Below are 24,522 nucleotides of genomic sequence, written 5' to 3' on the forward strand. Positions count from 1 at the left end.
AGCTGTAGACACCCAAATATGTCTCCCCAAAACCAAACCCAGTGATGAATACCTTTCACGTCATTTGATTATCGAACGAGGTGAAAGTGTGAAAAGCCTAGTGATGTGGATGTTTTTATTAAAATATCTCTCTTTTTGTTTTTGAAAACATTTCTTTTCTTACTCTATTTATGAAAATAGCCAGTCCAATTTAGTTTGGTCCATGATAAGGGTCCAATAATGGTGTAGTTGGATTGGGTTCGAAAAGATTTTTCCAACGATATATTATAAGCCCAATTCCGATGGATAATGAGGAAGTTATGGCTTAAATTAAATTGGGCTTGAAATTATTTTTATATGCGGCCCAATGATCTAGAGGAGGGCCTATTAATTATTATTCCTAAGGTTGTTAAGATTGATTTTAATCTTCTAGAATATTTAGAAGTTTCTTTTAAATTCTAATAGTATAAGGATTGATAATTATATTATAAAGAGTTTTATTTGGAATAAGTGTTTTATGATAAACCTGATTTTAATTTGATAAACATGGAATTTGTTGCTTAATCATATTAAGAAGAGGATTCCGCGTACAAACGCGTTTTATCTTTTAATTAGCGCCAAACGACAGAGTCTGTCGCTTGGCGCTAACATCTGTCGCCTGACGCAAATCCTGTCGCTTGGCGCTAATGTTTGTCGCCTGGCGACAGATGCCATTTTTGATTCCGAATAGGACTTGATTTGTTTCCGGACTATTTTTCTATAAATAGGGGTCGTATCTACCCATTTTCCATTATCAACAATCATCTCTCTCTAAAGCTAGAAGCTTTCTTTCTCTAAACCTTCCCTCATACAAAATTCCACATTCACAAGTTCTAGACACACTTAGCCAAGTTCGAAGTTGCCTTCGCCCTAGACGTGAAAGGTTGATAATTTTTGAGGGTTTGGTCCCTAATCTCTATTTCAATTATTTGATTTAATTGTTTGTTTTATTATTTTCCTTGAAGTTACTAACGCGTGTATTTTGTTATTAGAAAAAGATACGAGGCATCGAATTAGAAAGCGCACATGGATATGAGAAGAATAAAGTAGAGGCCTATTTAGGGCAGGTTCAATCTCTTTTAGGTTGGATTTGTATCTTCATCCCCGAATTTCCAGTCATGGTTCCAGACTTATTGGAGTTAATGATCTACTGGATCGTTAAGGGGTGTAACCTTCACCTTGTGAACAGTTTACGAGTTCCTAAAACTTGTTGGCGACTCTTTTACTCTAGCTTTCTTCCCTTTGGACGCCACCATGCTTAAGTGTATGATCATAGTGGGGGTCAAGTGTGGGATGCTTGAAATATTCCCTACAGTTTTTTGGCGACTCCACTGGGGAGGTTTTGTATTTTAATTCCTAAAATTTATTTTGGCAATGATTTAGAATGAGTGGATGAGACTCGAAAAGTTCTAAGTATTTCATGTGCGTAATTGTGATTAACATTGTGGCATATGCATATCCGCATTGAAAAGACCATCCGTAATGCGTCAAAAACATAGGATTTTTACACGTAGGAAATTAGGGAAATATCTTTCACAACTAAAATCGAAATAATGCTACGAAAAAACTGGAAAATTCAAGAATAGAAAGTTGCCGAGGCATGTAGGAATTAGCGTTGAGAAAACAGCGCCATCGCCAAGCGATGGCTCTGTTGCCTGGCGACAATTCCATCGTCTGACGACAGACACTATATTCTCACGCTGAATTCTTCCAATACCGAGCCAGAAATATACCTTGTTGTTTCGACTAGTTTCTAGTACTGTTTGCTCGATTTTACTTCCTGATTGAGTTTTTCCCTTTTTTCTGAAACCCATGTGTGTTCTACATATGGCCATAACCCTCTGGGAATTCATAACTCGCGGGGTCCCATCCACTCGCGCCAACCCTTCCAAAGGTAAGGCTTCCGCGCGGTGCATTCGGACTCATAACCATGGACCCTCTTTGACCAACCTTTATCCTTGAACTTTAGAGAACTAGAGCCATGGTTAGGTTGCAAACTCATTGCATCATATTGTGCTTACTTGGTTACTTATGCATTCCTTGCTTGTGCATAACCTATGTGTGTTTACTCTAACCGTTTGTTTGACTTGTGAATGAGTCTAAATAAACTAATTAATGACTAAAGGACTTTGCATAATTAATTAATTAATATAAATGATTAAGGTCTAAATAAATTGATCAAACTTGACTTAGTACGACTTTAGGCTTGTCCCTTTGAAGTAAAAATACTGAAAACAGTCCAAGACCAATGTTCCAGCAATGGCGCAGAGGTTTGGACTGTAGCGGCACGCGCTAGTGATTAGTGCCAGGAAACAATGTTGTCTTCTGGCGATAGTCCTGTTGCTCCGGCAACAGTCCATGTTTTTGCTCGAGTCCTCACGACGAGTCTAATTAATCAATTTGCTTAATCGGTTTAATCAGTTTATTAATGATAGAAGTCATGTTTAGTCTTTAATTAAGTCCAATCACATAGTATAGTCACATGGTCATGACACAAGTCAAACATGTCACCTACACTCACTAGTCTTAGCACACACTTTGTGTATATGTCATCATGACCATGTCTTAGGTTCATGCATGAGTCGTCCTTTCCATCATTTGAATTGAGGGTCCACTCTATTCCTAATTTTTCCATATCTCTCCATCTACATCGTCGTTCCATTTTCTACATGCTTTCTCCATATCACAACCTCCATTCTTCCTACCTCCTTCCATCTACTGCATGTTGAATAGAGTTTGAGTCAAATAATTAACAAAAAGTATCCATAACTTCCCTTTTCACAGCACTTGGTCAAGGAGAGAAGGGCGATTAATCAAGGACAACACCTTTGTTCAAGTACTACTTTTTGATAAACCAATTAGTCGGAAAAGAAAAGCTAAGAAGATAATGGCGTCTCAGGAAGAAGTTAACGAATTTAGGAAGGACGTGGCCAACTTAACTGAATTGATAAAGACCATGGCTCTTCAAATCAATGACCCTGTGAAGCAACAACAAATGGAGCTCATGCAAGAAAGCCTAAGCAAACTCTCCAGTGACTATAGATTCCAGGGCATCAGCTCACAAGGGGTCCCAGTGGACAAGGAACTTCTTCCGCAGAAGTTCAATGCAAATGACATCCCTAAGTTCAAGCCAACAGACAATCCTTATTTTCACTTAAGGGCTTTTGAAACCATAATTAATATTAAAGGGATTGATAGGAAAGTCTTTCATTCTTTGTTTTCTTTATCTCTTGAAACCGTTTGTCAACAGTGGTTCTTTTCCCTTGACAAAGAAAAAACCTCTACTTGGGACGGAATAGTAAACGCTTTCATTGATAGATACAAATGTAATATTCAAGTTGAAACAGACCATAGACAACTTGAGATGCTAAAGCAAAAAGAAAATGAAGGGTTCACCTCTTTATTTAACAAGTGAAGGGAAACTTCCGCTAATATGGTCGAGGTCCCTACTGAAAAGGAGTCTGTAAGGATGTTCATCAAGAACCTTCAAGACAAGTATTCGAAGCACTTGAAATATCAACATAATTTGAATACTTTCAAGGCCGTCTACGACATAGGTATTGAAATCAAAGATGACCTTGTGAAAAAAAAAGCTACTAACAATAATAACAACAGTGGCTGGAAAGGAAAGAAGAACGACAATCCTTCTTCTTCTGAAAACACCCACTTTAGCAACAACGTTAGTGATCTCAATGAAGTCTTAGCCATTGATAACCAAGGATCTAAAAAGCAATTAAGGAAAGAGTTCACTCCTATTGGGATGAGCTATGATACTGCCTTCGATCAACTCCATGCCAAGGGACTCATCACTCCCATTGGACCTATTCAAGATCCCGCACCTGAGAAGAGATTGCCTAGTTGGAACCCTGATGCACATTGCAAGTACCATCAAGGTAAGGGTCATACTACTGAGTGCTGTTGGAAGCTAAAAGAAGCCATCCAATATTTGATCGATAATAACAAGCTTCCCATACCTCCAGCCGGCAAGAAGACCGAGTGATGATAAGGCACAAGGCAAGAGGCGAGCTTCAACGACAAGATCTCGTGACCTCTTTTTCTATCTTTTTTGTTCCTCCTTTCCCCAAATAAGTCTAGCATAGGCACCTTTTCTTTTCCATTAGATTTATTTTGCAGGATCTTTCCTTTCCCTTTAATAAAATGAGCATTTATTTTCTTGCATATGATTATCGCATTGCATTACATTAAAAAAAAAATAAAAAAAAACATGCCGAACTAAGCACAAGGTATACTTATGATTAGAGGCACCCCTTGTAGCCATATCATATTACCTTCAAATATACAATCGCTTCTTGTCAAACCACTTTGAGCCTTGCCTAACGATAGACCTTTCTTTCTTCGACCCACATCTACCTAACCTTGGGATGGGATAGTGTGCAACTAATGCAATTTTCAGAGAACAAAAGCTTGAGTAATTTCAAAAAAATTAAAATAAGCAAAAATAATAAAAGTTTGCAAAAGGGCAAGTGTTCCAATGTCTTTGATGTGAACATGTCTTTGATAAGAACACGTCTCAGATTGAGTCTCTTATCGGGTGCTCGGTATCGTGCCTGAGAAACATGAATGCCAAGTGAGTGATAGACCGCATGATCGGGATTGCCCACACTTATCAAAATAAAAATTCAAAATTATAAAAAGAGAGAGAGTAAAATATAAACAAAAGAGAGTACAAAAGTGAGAAAATCTTAAGCGTACAAATACTAAGATTCAAAAGCAACGTTGCACACCTTGGGGGCTTATCTAGGTTCTTGAGCCTTTATCCCCTTCATCTTCTAACCTTCAGCCTAACCACATTACAACCCTTCAAAGAACACTTTGAGGTATACACACACTTGTGCGAGGTTCGGCTAGAGCTACGTTCGGCCTGATTCCTAACGGATATGTAAGCAACCCCACATCGAGGTGCGGCCGTAATAAAAATGCATTCATATTCACATTCATGCATGATCATATCAAGGGATCTCCTATGCTCATCCCTATCCACTTAGAGCTAGACTTGGGGGCTTGATCCCTACATTATTAGCTTACCCAGCCTGAGAGTCACCATCATTTGACTCTTCTCAAAATAATATTTTCCCATACCATTAGCCTTTGCAGCCTAGCTTTAGTGTCACTTTCACACATATCACAGATACATAGACAAATAGTCCTACCTTTAGGAACCCTTCGTCATGAAATCTTAACATGACGTTGAAGCACGCCTTGTCATATCAAGATCACTCATAATCCTTATTGCATTACAAAGTGTAAAGTACTTAGCCTCCGTGCCTAAACTACCCAAATACTTTCATCCTCGAGTCAATAATTGAGATAGCCTAGGGTGAATTAATCCTTGCACTATGAGATACAACATCAATGCATACATTGGACTAAGCTCATTCAACATGCACCTCCAACACTTCGATTCGTTTTCGTGTCTTTCTTTTTCGGGAGAAAGTCAGTACCCACCACAAAAATGACGAAATTTTTTTTCTTTTCTGCATTTTGAGTCAAGCACATTGAGTCATGTCATGTCATATCACATCAAGTTGAGTCTAACACACGTGTCAATCACCTTGAGTCATGCCAAGTCATATGTGGTCTTGCTATTAAATCAAGCAACACTAAGGCTTAGGTCAACCCTAAGATAATTACAAACATGAGCAAAGTCCTACAGTCCAAGAATACAGATGCAGGTACAATCACAGGCAATTGGATTGAGTGCAAATGAATGAGTAAAAAAGCTCGGACTTGGATTAAGGCACAATGCAGTAGGATGCACCCCGGCGCAGGACGATACACCTTGGTACATCACAATACTCTTTGACGCAGCGCGACGACTTTGATTTTTCACGCCGGCCTTTGATGGTCTCACGACTTTGATTTTGAGCCTTTATGAAGAACATTTGAGCAATTGATAGATATATGATTAGTAGTCGGCCCGATTCTGATTTTGGTTGATGATAGGCCTGATGATGATCAAATTATCGATTGCATATGGATTAAGCGAATTTGAAAACTGATTTGAGTAGTGATTGATTATAATCACAAAGGATCCCTAGGATTGAGATTTCTATAGAGATTGACTTGAAGATCGAAGAATCTTAAGATAAAGTTCTTCCCTAAGCTAGAAAGGTCGATTACTCCTAAAAGTAAAGACAAGAAAATTTGAAGATTCAAGATGAAGAAGCTTTCAACAGAAGGCTCCAAAAGAGTCTCTCGCTTAGATTTCAGAAGGACGGTTCGAGATGAAATGGCCTTCGATAGCTTTCACTATGATTGGGGAGGTTATTATTTGATTTGAGAAAAGAACTGAAATGGCCTTCGATAGCTTTCACTATGATTGGGGAGGTTATTATTTGATTTGAGAAAAGAACGATTCGAGATGAAACGACTTTTTATAGCTTTCACTATGATTGGGGAGGTTATTATTTGATTTGAGAAAAGAACGACTCGAGATGAAACAACCTTTGATAGCTTTCACTATGATTTGGGAGGTTATTATTTGATTTGAGAAAAGAATTATTTGAAGCGGTTTTTGATAGCTTTTGCTAGGATGGTGGAAATTATCACTAGATTTGAGAAGATGGCACAAGATGGGCAGTCTTCGACGACGTTCGCTAAGATTGTGGAGGTTGTCACCTAGATTTGAGAAGATGGCACGAGACGGGCGGTCTTCGACGACGTTCGCTAAGATTGTGGAGGTTGTCATCCAGATTTGAGAAGATGGCACGAGATGGGCAGTCTTCGACGACGTTCGCTAAGATTGTGGAGGTTGTCACTCAAATTTGAGAAGATGAAACGAGAAGGGCGGTCTTCGACGACGTTCACTAAGATTGTGGAGGTTGTCACCTAGATTTGAGAAGATGGCACGAGATGGGCGGTCTTCGACGACGTTCGCTAAGATTGTGGAGGTTGTCACCTAGATTTGGGAAGACGGCAAGAGATGGGCGGTCTTCGACGACATTCGCTATGATTAGGAAGGTTGTCACCATGATTCAAGAAAATAGTTCGAGATGTAGCAGCAATGATAGACGGTGTTCCCTAGGATGTGGAAGATTGTCACAAACAAGTGAAGATTACTACAAGTAGAGTCACCTTCGATGACGTTCCCTAGGATGTGGAAAGTTGTCATAAACAATAAAAGATGTCTACAAGCGAAGTTATCTTCGATGGTGTTCCCTAAGATGTGGAAGACTAAAACAGCAAAAATTAAAGGCAGCTACAAGCGGAGCAGTCTTCAGGCGATGTCCCCTAGCTTGAGGAAGATCGTCAAACAAAATTGGTTACTCTAGAGACGTGTGCTCGACGGTGCAAGATACGCGTTTCTTAACTCTTTTATCTGTTTAACTAACGCTAGTTTGCAGGTATCGGCGCTACAAGAATGGTTTAGGATCGCAGAACGTTCTAAATCATTCTCTGTCCCTATCGCTACTTTGACTTTCGTTTTGAAACTTGAATTTCTCAAACTCATTCAAAGTGGGGGCTTCTGTAGACACCCAAATATGTCTCCCCAAAACCAAACCCAGTGATGAATACCTTTCACGTCATTTAATTATCAAACGAGGTGAAAGTGTGAAAAGCCTAGTGATGTGGATGTTTTTATTATTGAAAACATTTATTTTCTTACTCTATTTTTGAAAATAGCCAGTCTAATTTAGTTTGGTCCATGATAAGGGTCCAATAATAGTGTAGTTCGATTGGGCTCAAAAAGAGTTTTCCAACGATATATTATAAGCACAATTCCAATGGATAATGAGGAAGTTATGGCTTAAATTAAATTGGGATCGAAATGATTTTTATATGCGGCCCAATGATCTAGAGGAGGGCCTATTAATTATTATTCCTAAGTTTGTTAGGATTGATTTTAATCTTCTAGAATATTTAGAAGTTTCTTTTAAATTCTAATAGTATAAGGATTGATAATTATATTATAAAGAGTTTTATTTGGAATAAGTGTTTTATGATAAACCTGATTTTAATTTGATAAACATGGAATTTGCTGCTTAATCATATTAAGAAGAGGATTCCGCGTACAAACGCGTTTTATCTTTTAATTAGCGCCAAACGATAGAGTCTGTCGCCTGACGCTAACATTTGTCGCGTGGCGCTAATCTTGTCGCCTGGCGACAGATGCCAGTTTTGATTCCGAATAGGACTTGATTTGTTTCTGGACTATTTTTCTATAAATAGGGGTCGTATCTCCCCGTTTTCCATTATCAACAATCAAGAATAAACAATCATCACTCTCTAAAGCTAGAAGCTTTCTTTCTCTAAACCTTCCCTCATACAAAATTCCACATTCACAAGTTCTAGACACACCTAGCCAAGTTCAAAGTTGCCTTCGCCCTAGACGTTAAAAGTTGATAATTTCTGAGGGTTTGGTCCCTAATCTCTATTTTAATTATTTGATTTAATTGTTTGTTTTATTATTTTCCTTGAAGTTACTAACGCGTGTATTTTGTTATTAGAAAGAGATACGAGGCATCGAATCAGAAAGCGCACATGGATATGAGAAGAATAAAGTAGAGGCCTATTTAGGGCAGGTTTAATCTCTTTTAGGTTGGATTTGTACCTTCATCCCCGAACTTCCAGTCATGGTTCCAGACCTATTGGAGTTAACGATCTCCTAGATCGTTAAGGGGTGTAACCTTCACCCTATGAACGGTTTACAAGTTCCTAAAACTTGTTGGGGACTCTTTAACTCTAGCTTCCTTCCCTTTGGACGCCACCATGCTTAAGTGTATGATCACAGTGGGGCTCAAGTGTAGGATGCTTGAAATATTCCCTACAATAGCGTATAATGGGAAATGCAACTTGAGGTAGCCGTTAAATGCTATTTTGAATAAATTATCAAATAACTTAGGGCTTGTTTGTCATTGTTTTTGGTTTTCAATTTTCTGTTTTTTTGAAAACAAAAAACCAAAAACTAGAAACAAGAAAAAGGTGTTTCCACTTTTCTATTGTCAGTTTTCAAAATTATCATGTTTTTAATAAGTTTGAATAATTTTTGATTCATTTTATGAAAAACAAAAAACCAAAAAATAGAAAACCACTACAATGCCAAACGAGCCCCTAGGAAATGATGCTAAGTATTTAGATTTTTATCTTTTTTAAACATAATAGCATGCCTAGACAACGAGATCGAGATATTTTTACTCGTGACCGGCGTCAGGCTTTGAGAGAGGATACTCCCTCGGTTCCTAAGGATATAGATGATGCCTTGGAGCCTGAGCCTCGCCCCTCTACGAGCAGGGGTAGGTGGACTCCACCCTCGTTGACTCCAGACGAGTTAGTTTTCTGTCGTGAGAACCATGTTTCTCACCGTCCACTTGCCGGATTAGTCGATGGTGTACTCCGCCATCACGGTTCAGGACTTGGAGATTTGATTCCCCGGCTATACGGGGTCATCATAGGAGATCCTGTTACCAACGCCTTGTTGGAGTGTGCTGGTTTAGGCGATTTTTATTCAGCAGGTTTGGGATTTTGCAGCCCCCGAGGTTGTGGTTCGATAGTCGTCCGAGCGTTGTTGGAGTATTTTTGGGATACTACCAACACTTTCCACTTCGCTTGGGGGGAGATGACGGTGACTCTTCTCGACTTTAGCATGATCAGCGGCTTGCGTTTCACCGATCGACCCGTTCAGCAGATTCCTGACCTCACTTGGGGGGCGAGTGAGGTAGTGGATTTGTTAGTTCCTGTAATTTACCACATCAGGACTCGACCGGTGCCTCAGGGTGGTCCTTGGAGTGGGCGGTCAGAGTCGGCTTCTGTTCTTGCCTATGGTTTTGATATTGCTGAGACGACGCTTGAGCAATGAGTGCGGATCTTCATCTTGATCCTTATTTCTAGGACTCTTTCTCCTGATAGGAGTTCTCGCGCGCTCCTTATTACCTGCCGTCTCTGACCAGGATCGCTGAGATAGGATCCTTTAGTTGGGCTAGTCTAGGGTATGCTGATTTGCTCTCGTCGCTGCGTTATGGCCGTAGGCAGCTGAACGATCAGTCCCCTATTGTCGTTTATGTTCTTTGGAGAGTTGTAGAGGTGACGATCCTTTTTCTTCGTGTTTTGCTTTTATTGGTTTTGCTCATGTACTTAGAGATTATTCTTGTTGCAGTTGTGGTTCTATGAGTACTTCCCAAGATTAGCCCCTCGACTGCGTCGTGGAGCGGTCCACGACTTTGTTGTCGGTGCCAGCTGGCGTGACCGGGGTGAGTCATAAGTGGAGTCAGTACCGAGTCTGCGAGGGTTATTGCGTCGGGGTACCGCCACTGTTGGCGTAAGGATCGACTTCATAGTGTATTTCTTTCATTTTGATGTTATTTCTCGGCATTCACTGCATTCTTTTATGGTTTTTAGGTCCCGGTCGAGATCCAGTATCGACCTTGGGCTGGATTGACCGACCTTCCCGAGGCTTTGGAGCGCTCGGCGTATCGTACCGTCTTCTTTGGTACATCACTGATATCTTTTGAGCTGGTTGATGCTCTAAAATATTGTGTCATCAAGCTACGTCGCGGTACGAGTCGTCGGAGTGTTTTAGACGATGTTCACGAGGTATGTTCGCCTACTTTCCCCTGTTTACCTTTTGTTTTATCTTACACCACTGATATCTTTTCATTTTGTGTCTTTCAGGTGCGACGGAGGCGACGGAGGTCTCGCTCGCGCTCGAGGCATAGAGGCTTGGACAAGGGGGAGCCTAGTCGCTGCCGACAATCTCTTGAGATTCGTCGGCATTCTCAGACCCAGTGGCAGCAACCTCAGTCTTCTCAGTTGTTGCAGCACTCTCAAACCCAGTGGCAGCAGCCTCAGTCTTCTCAGCCATTCCAGCACTTTCAAACCCAGTGGTAGTGTCCTCCATCTTCCCAGCCATTCTAGCCTTCACAACCCGAGTTTAGGCTGATCATTACTCCTGTGGATCAGGGCTTATTTTTGGTTCCATTGTCTAGGACGATGCCTCCACCGACGACGCCTACTTCTTGGAGTCAACCTATGCATTTTCCCAGCTGGACAGGGCCTGCCTTGACTATGTCTTCTACTGGAGTTGTACGGACTAGTAGGGACACTACTCCTTATACTCGGATGATGGAGGACCTTTTTGGTCCGCCATTCCCTTACTCGCAGTCTCGTGATGACACTGATCCTAGTTCTTCTGGATCTGGAGGTTTTTGACCGAGGGTTTTATTATGATGACTCATTCTTGTACATTTATCCGATTAATGTGTATGTTAGTGTGTGATTATTTATTTATTAATGACTCGAAAAAAAAACGTTATTTTATTTATGGTAAGTGGAGGGTACTGACCTTCTCCCAAAAGAAAGAAGATGAAAAAGGGGATGGAAAATTTTTTACAACTTTCCTAAAAATAATAAGAGAAATGGGACAAGTTTTACGACTTCCCCAAAAATGAAAAAAAAAAATGGGACAAGTTTTACAACTTTCCAAAAAATTAAAAATAAAAATAAAAAATGGGACAAGTTTTACAACTTCCCCAAAAAGAAAATAAAATGATAAATGGGACAAGTTTTACGACTTCCCCAAAAAGAAAATAAAATAAAAAATGGGACAAGTTTTGCAACTTCCCCAAAAATTAAAAATAAAAATAAAATAAAAAATAGGACAAGTTTTACAACTTCCCCAAAAATTAAAAAGAAAATAAAAATAAAATAAATAGAGTTTGAAGGATAAGCGACTAAGGAAAACCAAAGAAAAATCCGGAAAAAATAGGTCAAGGGTAAAAGACAATAACGCGTAGCCACTGCGACACGTGGCCAGTGCCGTGTCACGATGATTTGTCCTGTGACACGGTGTACTTTACCGCGTCGCGTAGCGCAAATAGTGCAGCGGTGTGTTTGCGCGTGGGACAGAATAAATTTTTTGCGTTTCTAGGCTCTTTTGGCTATAAATTAAGACTAGTTAATTCATGATATGTATAATTACGAAACATAAAATAGCTAGAATTTCATGTTTCAATAATAATAATGTCTCAGAATTTTGATAATACATTGCGTGACTGGTCATATTCTTTGACCAATGTAGAGAAAAGAGAGCTAGAATTGTTTCATGTCAGAGGTTTATTGGGATTAAGGCATGTAGCAATTGAACATGATTTTCTGAGAGCAACCTTAGACTATTGCCTTGGAGAAACTCTGAGTGGTCTCGATGAAGTAAAATCTGACTGGAAAGCCGTCAGGAAGGGCTCACTAGTACTGTTGCAGGTAACACAATATTTCGCGTTAACACCGTGACACCCGGTAGGCACCGTGTAACAGTATGTTTTGCCGCGTTGCGGTATAAGTTTGCTGTGTCACGACAGTGTCTCCCGTGTTACGACGCCCTTTTTTTTTTTACTGACTGACTGACTGACTATCTGCGATTTTTATTTATTTATTTATTTTTTGCAGATTTGGTTGATGGAACATTTGGAACTCTTCGAGGCCCCTGACGATATTGAAAAATATGGTCCCAATGATCTAGTTCGTAGGAAGAAAAAACTACTATGTAAACATGTCTTATGATGATTGGAAGTTGTTCTTTGCAAAGAGAGAATTTTCCATTCGATGGGTGGTGCCTTGGTGGAGACTTACTAGGATGGTTGGGACGAATGATACCCCGTATTGTCGTGTTCCTAGTATTTCAAAGTTGACCTTTTATTGCCCTTCCTGATTGATGCGACAATATGGACTTGAACAAGTAGTTCCACGCTATAATGATAGTCCTCGTGAAATATCATTGCATGAAAGTAATGTTCACAAGTATGAGACCTATTGGATTGGAAGGCCTATGTGGACTGTTTCTGCGAGTTATCAACCTCCTCCACCATTGTCTAGTACATGCAAATCATGGTTGAATCCTCAAAGAAGGAGAGAGCGAGTAGGATCACGTAAGTTTGACGGTGATGTGAAGGAATGACTTGGAAGTAAGAAGACACCTCCTAAAAATCGTCTTGGTCCAAGAACGCAAGGAATTGAGTTTAAGACTCCTATCATGCCTAAGAAGAAGAGTTGGGTAAAAGGAAAGGGTAAGGACAAGATGTTGTATAGAGAGAAACAACCTAAGAAACCTGAGAGAGGTGAAAGGGGTGAACGCTCTACTAGGGGTGTGACGGTTCGAGCTATGAAGGACACAGTAATGGTATACGCCGACCTAGTTGAAAAGAAGAAAGAGATTCCTAAGGCTAAGAAGGATTAGACCAATATTGCTTTGCTTTTATAATTTAAGTTTTAATTTTAAATAAGGCGTATGATGCCAATAATTGTAGTGAAATTTATTAATAATAGCATATTTATTTTTGCCTTAATTAAAACTCACAATGACTTTTATTGTTTTACCCTTTTTATTAATTTATTTTTTTTAGTTATTTAATTATTTATTTAATTTATTTATTTTAACAAAATCCGAGTCAAGGAGTCGCACGTAATGGAAGAATAATGATAATCGTTGAACAAAATAACAATAAAATTAAAAAAATTGCCAAATCCCGCAAAAACATTCTGCCGTGCCACGGTATGTCTACCGCGTCACGATGGCAGATACCGTAGCACAATGCAAAGTTGCCAAGCGTTTTTTGTCAAGTAAGACTAGTTCATCATATCTCGCTTTGATCCAGTCGACTTCATCTAGTTGGCTTTCCAACACGATTCGTAGAGAAGGAATTTCAAGCTCCATTGGTTGTACGGCTTCAACTCCATAGAATAAAGAGAAAGGGGTAGCCCCTGTTGATGTACGAACGGAAGTTCGATAACCCCAAAGCGCGAAATGTAGCTTGCTCGGCCAATCTTTGTAATTTTCCGTCATCTTTTCGATGATAGTTTTCACATTCTTATTGGCCGATTCAACCACACCATTCGTTTTTGGTATATAGGGTGATGATCTGTGATGCTTGATATGATATTTCTGTAATAGTTTGGTGCACTCGGCTTGGAAATGCGTCCCATTATCATTGATCATTTCGTGCGGTACACCGTAGCGGCATATGATGTTTTTCTCGATGAATTGAGCTACATGTTTTGCCGTGAGCTTAGCATAGGAAGCAACTTCGACCCATTTGGTGAAGTAGTTGATTGCTACAAGGATGAACTCATGTCCTCCTTGTCCTGGTGGCGTTATCTTCCCAATGATGTCGATTCCCTAAGTAGAGAAAGGCCATAGAGAAGTGTATGTCTAAAGAAGCGAAGGTGGAACGTGTTGCAGATTTGCGTAGACTTGACACTTCATACATTTCTTGACATATTCGTGGCAATCTTTCTCCATAGTAGTCCAATAATAACCTTGATGTTGAATCTTTTGGACTAACATTTTAGCATTCATATGCGTTCCACATATTCCGGCATGAAGATTTTCCATGGTTCTGTGCGCTTCTTTCTTAGCTATGCATAAGAGGTTTCTCCTTTGTGCTGTTCTTTTGTGGAGTTCTCCCCTGAGGAGCACATATTGTGAGGCCAGGAGCCGCAAAGCACGGCATGCCTTTTTATCAGTGTTAGGAGGGTATTTACCATGGCTCTTCATCTTCTTCTTGTGATTCTTGTTCATCGTCAAGTGCGTGAACATAAGTCAGCTTATATCTTCTTTTTATAGTCAATGGCATTCTGACTGTATCTCTTGGAATTCGCACCATTGATGCCAACTTAGCTAGTGCGTCGGCAAATTGATTCTCTTCTCTAGGCAAGTATGTGTATTCTACTTCATCTAGTTGCTCCGTGAGAGTTTCTAGATGAGCTTGATACGTAGCGAGACTTTCACTTCTCACTTTCCATCTCTCAGAGATCTGGTTGATGATTAGTGATGAGTCGCCATAGATTCTGAGCTTCTTAATTCCTAAGACCACAGCTGTTTCTAATCCCAAGATGCACGCTTCATATTCTGCAGCGTTGTTGGTGACATCAAAATTGAGCTTCATGGAAATTGGGATGTGTTCTTCGTTGGGTGATACGAGCAAGACTCCTACACCACAATCCTTTTGGTTCGAAGCTCCATCGAAATAGAGCGTCCAACTATCATCTTCGGTCATGAGTAGATCTTCGTCAGGGAAATCACACTCTTCTTCTTTCTCAACTTCTTCTAGTGGGAAATCTGCTAAGAAATCAGAAACTGTAAAACCTTTGATGGCCTTTTGTGGTACGAATTTCAAATCAATCTGAGCAAGGTTGACTATCCACCTTGATAATCTGCCATTGAGTATTGCCTTCTCGAACAAGTACTTGAGAGGATCCATCTTTGATACGACATGCACTAAATAAGTGAGCATGTAATGTCTTAATTTCTGTGCGGCCCACACAAGTGCGAGACACAACTTTTCAAGTGGCGTGTACCTGGTCTCATAACCTTGAAGCTTCTTACTCAAATAGTAGATTGCATTTTCTTTGCTTTCGATCTCTTGTGCTAGCATTGCTCCCATCGTTTCTCTTGTAACTTGTAAGGTAGAGTTGAAGAGGAAAGTCAGGTATTGCTAGCGCTAGCACGGTTGAATTTTCCAGGTATTCTTTGATCTTGTCGAAAGCTTTTTGGCAGTCATCATCCCATGTAACTGGAACATTCTTCTTTAGCTTCTTGAATATAGGTTCACATATCGTAATGAGTTTTGATATGAACCTACTTATATATTACAACCTTCCGATGAAACCTCAAGTCTCTTTCTCAGTTTTGGGTGGTGGCATGGCCATGATTGCCTTGACTTTTGTGGGATCTATTTTAATCCCTCGAGAACTGATCACGTAGCCAAGGAGTTTGCCTGATGTAACTCCGAATGCACACTTTGCTGGATTCAATCTCATGTTGTATTTGCAGAGTCATTCAAAGAACTTACGGAGTGCAATGATGTGGTCTGGTCGATCTTTTGACTTGACGATCATAATCATCAACATAGACCTCCACCTCTTTATGCATCATATCATGTAACAATGTTGTGGCTACTCTTTGGTAGGTGGCAACCACGTTTTGGAACTCGAATGGCATTACCGTATAGCAATATGTACCCCATTGTGTAATGAATGTGGTTTTCTCCATGTCTTCCTTGGCCATTAGTACTTAATCATATCCAGCATAGCCATCCATGAAGGAGAGGAGTGCATGGTTTGATGTATTGTCGACCAGAATGTTAACGTGAGGTAGAGGGAACCCATCCTTTGGGCTTGCCTTGTTGAGATCCCTGTAATCAACACACATTCTGACCATTCCATCTTTCTTAGGAACTGGAACCACATTAGCTATCCATTATGGATACTTGGACACTTTGATGAAACCTGCAGCTAGTTGTTTTCTGACTTGCTCCTTGATTTTGAGAGCCACGTCCGGTTTCATACGATGTAGCTTTTGTTTGACAGGCGTCATACCTGGAATGAGTGGTATCGTATGCTGAGCTATATCCCTGTCAATGCCTGGTATATCTTGGTATGACCAAGCAAATACATCAACAAATTCACTAAGCAAGTTAATTAGCTTTTTGCGTTCGTCTTAACTTAGTGTTAATCCAATTTTAACTTCTTGAGAGTCGTATCATTGGAAATATTAACTGTTTCTGTATCTTCAATAATTGTTGTTTTATTTTCATGTTCTTCCATTGCTTTTATTATTTCTTTGTCATTTTTATCATTAGAAAAGCAATATTGATTAGGGTTAGGGGAATGACTCGTATCATAAGCAAAGGTACTCATCTTATTGTATTCATTAAACATTACATCAAAGAGGGCGAGGTCAGTTGCGACCTCGCCGGAATTATTTGAGATAGAGGGAGGAGACTCGATAACAGGCTCAAAACTAGGAGGAACTACAAAAAAAGACTCGATAGCAGAAAGGGGGTCGACCTTAGATCCTACAGACTCAAACTCGAACTCGGACGATTCAGATTCATCAAACATAGGGCCTTCGCTAGTGGTCACTTCCAGCTTTTCTCCACTCGGTGTAGTGATCTTCACCGTTTTGCGCCAACCCTTCAGAACACCATCAGCTGGGATAATCAACTCAGAGGGGTCAAAATCTTTGCTTGACATGACAGCTTGAATGAGCTCAGAATTATCATTGTCGATGTGCTTAGGTTTATTCTTTTCCATCCCGAAGAGAAGATTAATATTCATCTCATCATATTCTGGACCAGCAGCTGTTGAGAACACATCGCCTTCGTAAATGAAATCACAATCCATGAACACCTCGAACCCTGGCTCACGTTTCCCATTGTAAATGAAAGGCTCGAGAAATTCATAGCATGGGAAGTTCTCCCCTTCCTTGATGTATTGGCTATTGAGAGTGAAGGGATAAGGATCCATGGTCATTTTTGTTTTCATTGTTAGAGCATTTTTCTGAGCCTTCATCTTCAAGAGAGCTTGTTTTATATCTTCTTTTGTTGGCTTGAATCCCAAGCCAAAGGTGTCTTTCTTGGGTTCACCTGGGTGGCCCCAAAGTTCAGCCATCTTTTTCTTGATGCCAAGGGTAATTCCAGGGAAATGCCCTTGCTTCTTCATGATTACATTAATGTTGACATTTGAATAAGGATCAAAATCGAGGAGACACTTCTTCTCTTCTTCAATCATGAGAACATCTTCTATAGAAAACCTCCAGAGATCCTTATCTTCCTCATCATGCTCGACATGAACAATGGGAGTGTTAATAACTTGAATATGCATAGGAGAGGCATCAATGGTGATTGGAACCCCTCCAACTATGGCTTTGACTTTTTGGTGCATCGATGTTGGGATTGCCTTTAGCTCATGAAGCTAAGGGCGACCTAACAACAGATTGAAAGAATGGTGTGAGGCCTTGTTATGTTGATCCCCTTCTAGGGGCAAATCCTTATCAGAAAAGGAAATCAAATTGCTAGTACTCGGTAATTCAGTAGTGAGAAAGCTGACTAGCCCTTGAGGAGTCATGTGACTATCGACCCCTATCTTCACAAGAGCATTCATCACATCCTTTTGATGCTCATGAGAGGTAGCCAAAAGCTTCCAAACATTCATTTCCACCTTAGTCTTTTGCAATTGTTTGATTACATCGTTGCTTACAAGGTCGATGGGATCAACTATTGGTTGTGCTTGCGGTGGAGGTGGGTTAGGTTGTTATAACCTTCCATTCCTGGTGAGAACCTTAACCTTAAGGTCCCCCCCAAACATCTTCGCTATCTTCATGATTGACAGCGCCAAGAGATTAACAGGCTATATCTTTGAGATAGACGTCTTTGTCGTCGCTATCCCAAATTCCATTAACTTCTTCATAGCTTGAAACAAAAACAACTACTGGTAGAATTTCATCCACAGATTGGATGAGTAGTGACGGATTAAAGGAGACTTCATCTCTTGTGATAGCCAAAGCATTAGAAAGAGGACCTGTTTGAATATTAGGCTTCTTGGCCCCTGGAGGGACAGGGAGCTGATTAGCATCAATAGGGTCTTGTATTACATCCTTTAACTTCCAGCATTGCTCAGTAGTATGACCCTTGCCTTGGTGAAACTTGCAATGAGCATTGGGGTTATAGCTAGCAATTCTGTTCTTGAGCCCGGGCTTCGAAAACGGTCCGATAGGCATGATCAATCCTTGACTGTGCAGGCGATCAAAAGCAGTATCATAGCTCATTTCCAAAGGTGTGTAAACCCTCCTTTTCCTTTGGAATCTCCGAGTGGGAGCACTAAGAGCCAACACATCATTGAGGTTAATGTTGTTGGTAGCATTGTTGGGCTTGGAAGGCGAAGAAGAAGGACTAACGTTCTTCTTGTTTTTCCAAGTGTTGTTGTTGTTATTTTTGCTACTAGCAGCCTTCATCAACTCGTCCTCAATATTGATACCAATATCGTACATCGCTTCGTAAGTGTTCAAAAATGTTTCTTGTACTTATGAGTCAGATTCGAAATAAAGAGGCGAACCATCTCCTTCTCTTTGGGAGGATCCACCAAGAGTGCAGCTATTTCTCTCCACCTATTCAGATATGTAGTGAAGCCTTCATTCTCCTTCTGTTTGAGAATGGAGAGTTCACGTTCAGAAGTCTTGGCTTGGATGTTACACTTGTAACTACTCATGAAGCTTTCAGTAACATCCTCCCAAGTCGCACTATGCTTGGAATCCAAAGAATAAAACCACTGCTGACAAGCGTGCTCCAAGGAAAGAGGGAACACAGTAAGGAAGAGTGCTACATCTAATCCTTTGAGAGCCATAGTTGCAAAAAAAGCCTTCAAGTGAAACATAGGGTTATTAGTAGGCTTGAACTTTGGGATGTCAGCTGTAGAAAACTTCTCAGGAAGCTTGTCTTTGACAGTCAGAGAAGTGGCAGATTGCTCCACATAGGTGAAGTCCTCAGAAATCTTACTCACTTGTTCTTTGATCTTGTCCATTGCAGTCACAGTGACATTAGTCTGTTCCATGGTGGAGACTTTAGTAGTGAGTGTTTGCACCATGGCAGCGAGTGCTTTAATGGTCTTGTTGAGGTTCTCGACGACTTCCTTAGTGGCCATTGGAATGAACTCAAAATGAACTGGAGACGAAGGTGGATTCTGTGGAGATGATTGTGGTGGTTTCCTTGTACGCCTCTTAGGTTTAAGAGGTTGTTGAGGTAATGATTCGAACCGTAACAACCTACCGCTGCTTCTCGACCAAGCGCTGCGATATTAAAAACAAACGCACCTTTAATGACCAGACTTAACCTTGACCCATTCGTGAAAAAAAAGGTAAGAAATTTTTCAAAATTTTTTTTTTTGAAAATAAAAGTATGTATGGGAGGATACCATCCGTCTTACTCCCTAAAAAAAGGGAAAAAAAAAACACAGGACCTTCCTAATGTACGGTCATGAACGAAATGGTGCACGACTCAAGAAAATGTGTGTGAACTCGACATGACTTGTGAGTGATTAAGTGAAGTTATGAACGCGTGTTATAATCGTACAGCTTGACATGACACTAAACCGAACATACAAACCACATGAGTATGCACAAAAACCAAAAAAAGACTGACAGGGCACTTTTCCTAGGCACCGTGTCACGGTGCTAACTGTCGTGACACGGTGTTGCATACTGTCAGACGGTACAAAGCGCCGTGTCATGGCACTGCACACCGTGGCGCGGCATATCTACCATGACACGGTGCATAGTTCCAGGTGCAGTTTTGTGATTTTTCTAGATTTTATTCGATTTAAGTCCGTATTAAATTCTATGTGGAATAAAATCCCTCGATCATGGGTTAGTCCAAAAACAAAATGAACAAACACATGTGGGGTTAGCACCAAATAAACCACGTAGCACTTAGTTACGATGATGCAAAAACAAGTTCACAACCTAAGGTCAAGATCTATGTTCAACTATGGTCAAGCTTTTGGTGTCAAGGGGTACCATGGTTAAGAGTTTGGACGCGTTGGCAAGGAAGCCTTCCGTGAGGGTGTATGCCAACAGGCGGCTCCGCGAGTTCATGATGAAATCGAACTCGACTCCATGGGTTGGGTGGATTTAATAAACTTGGATGAACCCTTATTGCCATAAGCGTTTTTGGGTTGATAGAGCTTAAATCCCCCGGGGCTAAGACGTATATAGAACTCACACGTTTTTTCAAAAAAATCGAAGGAAGCTGACTGTGAGAAGATCAAAAGAACCATGAAAGTTCACTATGTTGTGGAACACTAGTGAGAAGATCGTTTTAGGACTCCAAACAGGTAAAGTTAAAGAGAAGCAAGAAAAGTATCCATGAATGGTTTGAGTGGTGCAAGTTAAACCAGGGACAAGGGACAAGTATTTTTGAAAGCGTAACCCATAAAACAAAAGATGAATTTTGGTAAGAAAGAAAATATGAGCCAAAGTAAACTTAACATATATGAATTTGCATAGAATTGGTAAAGTGGTGAATAACTTGGCATATTATTGGACCTTGGTAAGGTATAAGACATTTTTCATAAGTCACTGCGAAAGAACATTGACTAAAGGTATAAGTTGCAAAAAAGAAACTATTGAGTGTAACCAATTTGATCAAGGGAATGCTAGAAAAAATTAATCAAGGTTTTGAATAGCAAAGTGCTTCATACTTTTACTAGAGGATTGGTAAAATATGGTATAGATGAAAATTGATTATTTTTTATATAATGAGTAAGGAATTGATGAGATTTTTGGTACTCGCAACAAGTAATGAATATAGAGAAGTATTATGATTTTACCAAGGATGGAATGAGAAAGAGAACAACATAACTCTAAAGTTGGGTTAAGTGGAGTTACGGGGGCGTAACTCGTTTTCTTTAAGGGGGGTAGAGTGCGATAGAATTACGCGCTTTTCCCTTAATTTTAGCATTTTAAGTGCTTTTTCGGTCAGTTTTACAATGATTTGTTATTTAGATTGATTATCTTACATACTAGGATGTATAAGTTTATTACTAAAGTTGAATCTTACACTAATAGTAGTGTGAGTTTGTTAGATAGTCTATTAGTTTACACATTATTTTGTGTAAATTTGTTAGTAAAGTTGTTATCTTACACACTAGTTTGTGTACGTTGGTTAGTAAGTTAGTTACTTTACACACTAGTTTGTGTGTGAATGAATCGATGAGGTAGAAATTAAGTATCACAAGAGTATTGCAACTATAAGTATTAAGAAAAGTTTTTGAGATTTTAAGTTTTTATTCGTCTTTAAACAAATTTTTAAAGCTTTCATACCCAAGTTTCGAGGACGAAACTTCTTTTAAGGGGGGTAGACTGTAATACCCCGTATTTTTAATGTATTTTATATATTATTTATTTAATTATAAAATATATTTTGGGTTAAACTATTTTAATTATTGGATTATAAATAATACTAGTATTAATATTTTGGGTTAAAAAGTATTCAATCTGAATTTAGCCATCTTCATAATAAACTCAATCATTCTATTTTCATAATTGGGCTACCTATTTTAGTATTCAAGTCCACAACCTTATGAAGCCCAAAATCCACCCTAATCTACTCTATAATATAAATACTCCTTCAATCCCCAAATTTTTCCCACACAAAAGGTTAGTCTTATTTTTCTCTTCTCTTTATTTTCTTTATCTTATTTTCCCTTTATTTTCCTTTTCTTTTCTTTTTCTTCTTTCTTTTCTTTCCCCTTCACCCTTCCCGTGAAAACAAAGTAGCCCCCACCGCAGCTGCTGACGTACGACCACCGTCGGCTTGCTCTAGTCGAAGTTTGGACGCCGGTGTTGCCCAGCCAGCCACCTGACCAACGACCACCCCCCATAGCCCTTGCTTCCCTCTCTCTTGCGTGAACAAGCAGCAGCAGGGACGGCAACTCTGCTGTCCGGCTAGCCTTATCATCGGCCAGCCACCTGCTGTCGCCGGCGACCTGCTGATGGTCGCCCAGACTACCACCATCGTACCACATTTCTTCCTCCCTTCTCTCTCTTTCTTGGTTTTGTTATTGAAATTAAGTTTGCATATTGTTATTAATATGGTTTTATTAGTTTAAAGTATGATTAATTTAGTATCAAAATCATATTCTTAGTAGTCAAAGAATAATTTCAGATTTTATACTTGATGTTAATTTTCATATTATATAAACTATAAGTTAAGGTTTTCAATTTAATAAAGATATGATTTTTAGGGTTCTTATATAAATTAATTTGGGGCTTTTATATATCTAGTGATTCTATGGGTTAATTAAGCATAAAAGTGATGTTTTAGTGAAGTTTTGAAGGGTTTTTAATTAATCTAAAATGCTGGAATTTTGCCTAAAGTCTTATTTTTGGTGTTTTATAAAAAGGGTGTAATTACCCCTTTAAAGACGAGTTTAATTAAGGGTTTTTAAATAATTTTCAGATTATTATAAATTGTTTAAAATGAATTTAAGTTGCTGGAAATTGTGTATACAAGGGTAATTAATATAGTATTATCGTCCCTTTATGTAGGGGACTTGGTTTGGGAAGTGTTGTAGTGTTTTCAGCCACTTTAAGGGCTTAATTGAGGTACGTACGCGTACTCAGAAATTTATTAAGCATGTAGAAACATGCCAAGATTTATTTAATTGATTCCAAGTAGTGTCATGCTAGGAATTGGTTGGAATGGTTAAATTGAAATGAGATTGGTGATTGGAATTGGATTGATTGAATTTAGAATGGTTTTGGTGAATTATTTGTGAAGCATGATTGGTTGAAATAAATTATTTATTGGAATTGGTGATATTGGAAAATTGTCATTGAACCATATTTTTATTATTGGCATATTTGAAGGTTTATTTAATTAAACTAAATGTTTAATTTGGTTTGGAATATTGAAAAGGAATTTTATTATGGTTCATATAATTTTTATTGATGCTATAAGAATGAGAAAGGAGCTATGTAAGTGTCTTTTTACACGAGGATTAAATTATATTTTGGTGCCTTAGTGCACTTAAGGTGTTTCTAACATTGAGGGATAGGATTTGTGGCGCATTATGCGTTTAAGGTGTCTTTGACACTGAAGTAGATTTAAAAAGGGTTCAACATTAAATATTATGTAGTCACTAATTATTCAAGAATTAAATTGGTATGTTTGATTGATTGAATAATTATAATGATTGATTGTATTGTGGTTTGAGAGTCATCACCAAGTCTAATAATATGTAAAACAACGTAAAGTGAAAGAGATTACGCACCAAAACTCTTGGAACGTATATACCTTGAGTATGAACATATGGGGGGAGTTATGCGACTTTATATTTGACCATAACTTCTACTGGGGCTACAGGACATTGTACTTTCCATTTTTATTATGCGCAGGAATTCCGCCACTTACGAGTGGTTCTTTTATACTGGCACGGTTAGCTCCCGTGTTAGTACTCCTTTATTGGGGCAGGTTAGGGGAAAACCCGTTCGATGCGTAATCAAGCTAAATAATAAATTAGTTATGTATTAGTTGGTCATTGAGTATGTGGTGTGCTTGTAAACAGGTGCAACAAAGTAAGTTGTGTGATAATAGGATGAAAGCATGTTAGTGTGTTTTTATTTACGCTTTTGTACTCAGCATTGCTGATTGTGTGTTTGTGTGTTTGTTTGGCCTTATCTTTACTTTGGCCCTACGATGACCCATTTCTAATGGCGAGTAGTGGGGACAAGTAGAGAGAAGCTTTTCAGGTGATGAAGCATATTCATGAAGGGCATGAGTGAAGAGCAAATCATGTTTAGTTTCCACAGGAATATGTTGTGTTTATTTCTTTGAATATTGTTTATTTATTTGTACTTGTGAGACTAACGCAAAGATTGTGGTATTGGTCGATTTTAAAAAGGGTCTACAATGGTTCCAAGTTGTAGGTTGACTTCGTTTTACTTTGGTTTAACTTTACTTTCGTTTGGTTGACTTTTTAAGTTAACTTGTTTGAATGGTTTTAAAGATAGTCTTCCGCTGTGTGTCTTTGATAATTGCCTTAGCCGTTTTCACGGTGGCGGTAATATCTTAGATTTTCCTATTTAGAGTTTTAAAAAGAGCAAAACAGGTATTTGAAAGGAAAGGAATTTCTAGGGTGTTACAATTGGTGGTACCATCATAGGCACCAACCAAGACATTCTTAACCTTGGCCGGCTGTGCCGCCTCGGTTATTTCCTTG

This window comes from Chenopodium album, chromosome 17 (assembly GCF_948465745.1).
Source record: "Chenopodium album chromosome 17, dcCheAlbu1.1, whole genome shotgun sequence".
In the NCBI taxonomy this organism is placed as follows: Eukaryota; Viridiplantae; Streptophyta; class Magnoliopsida; order Caryophyllales; family Amaranthaceae; genus Chenopodium; species Chenopodium album.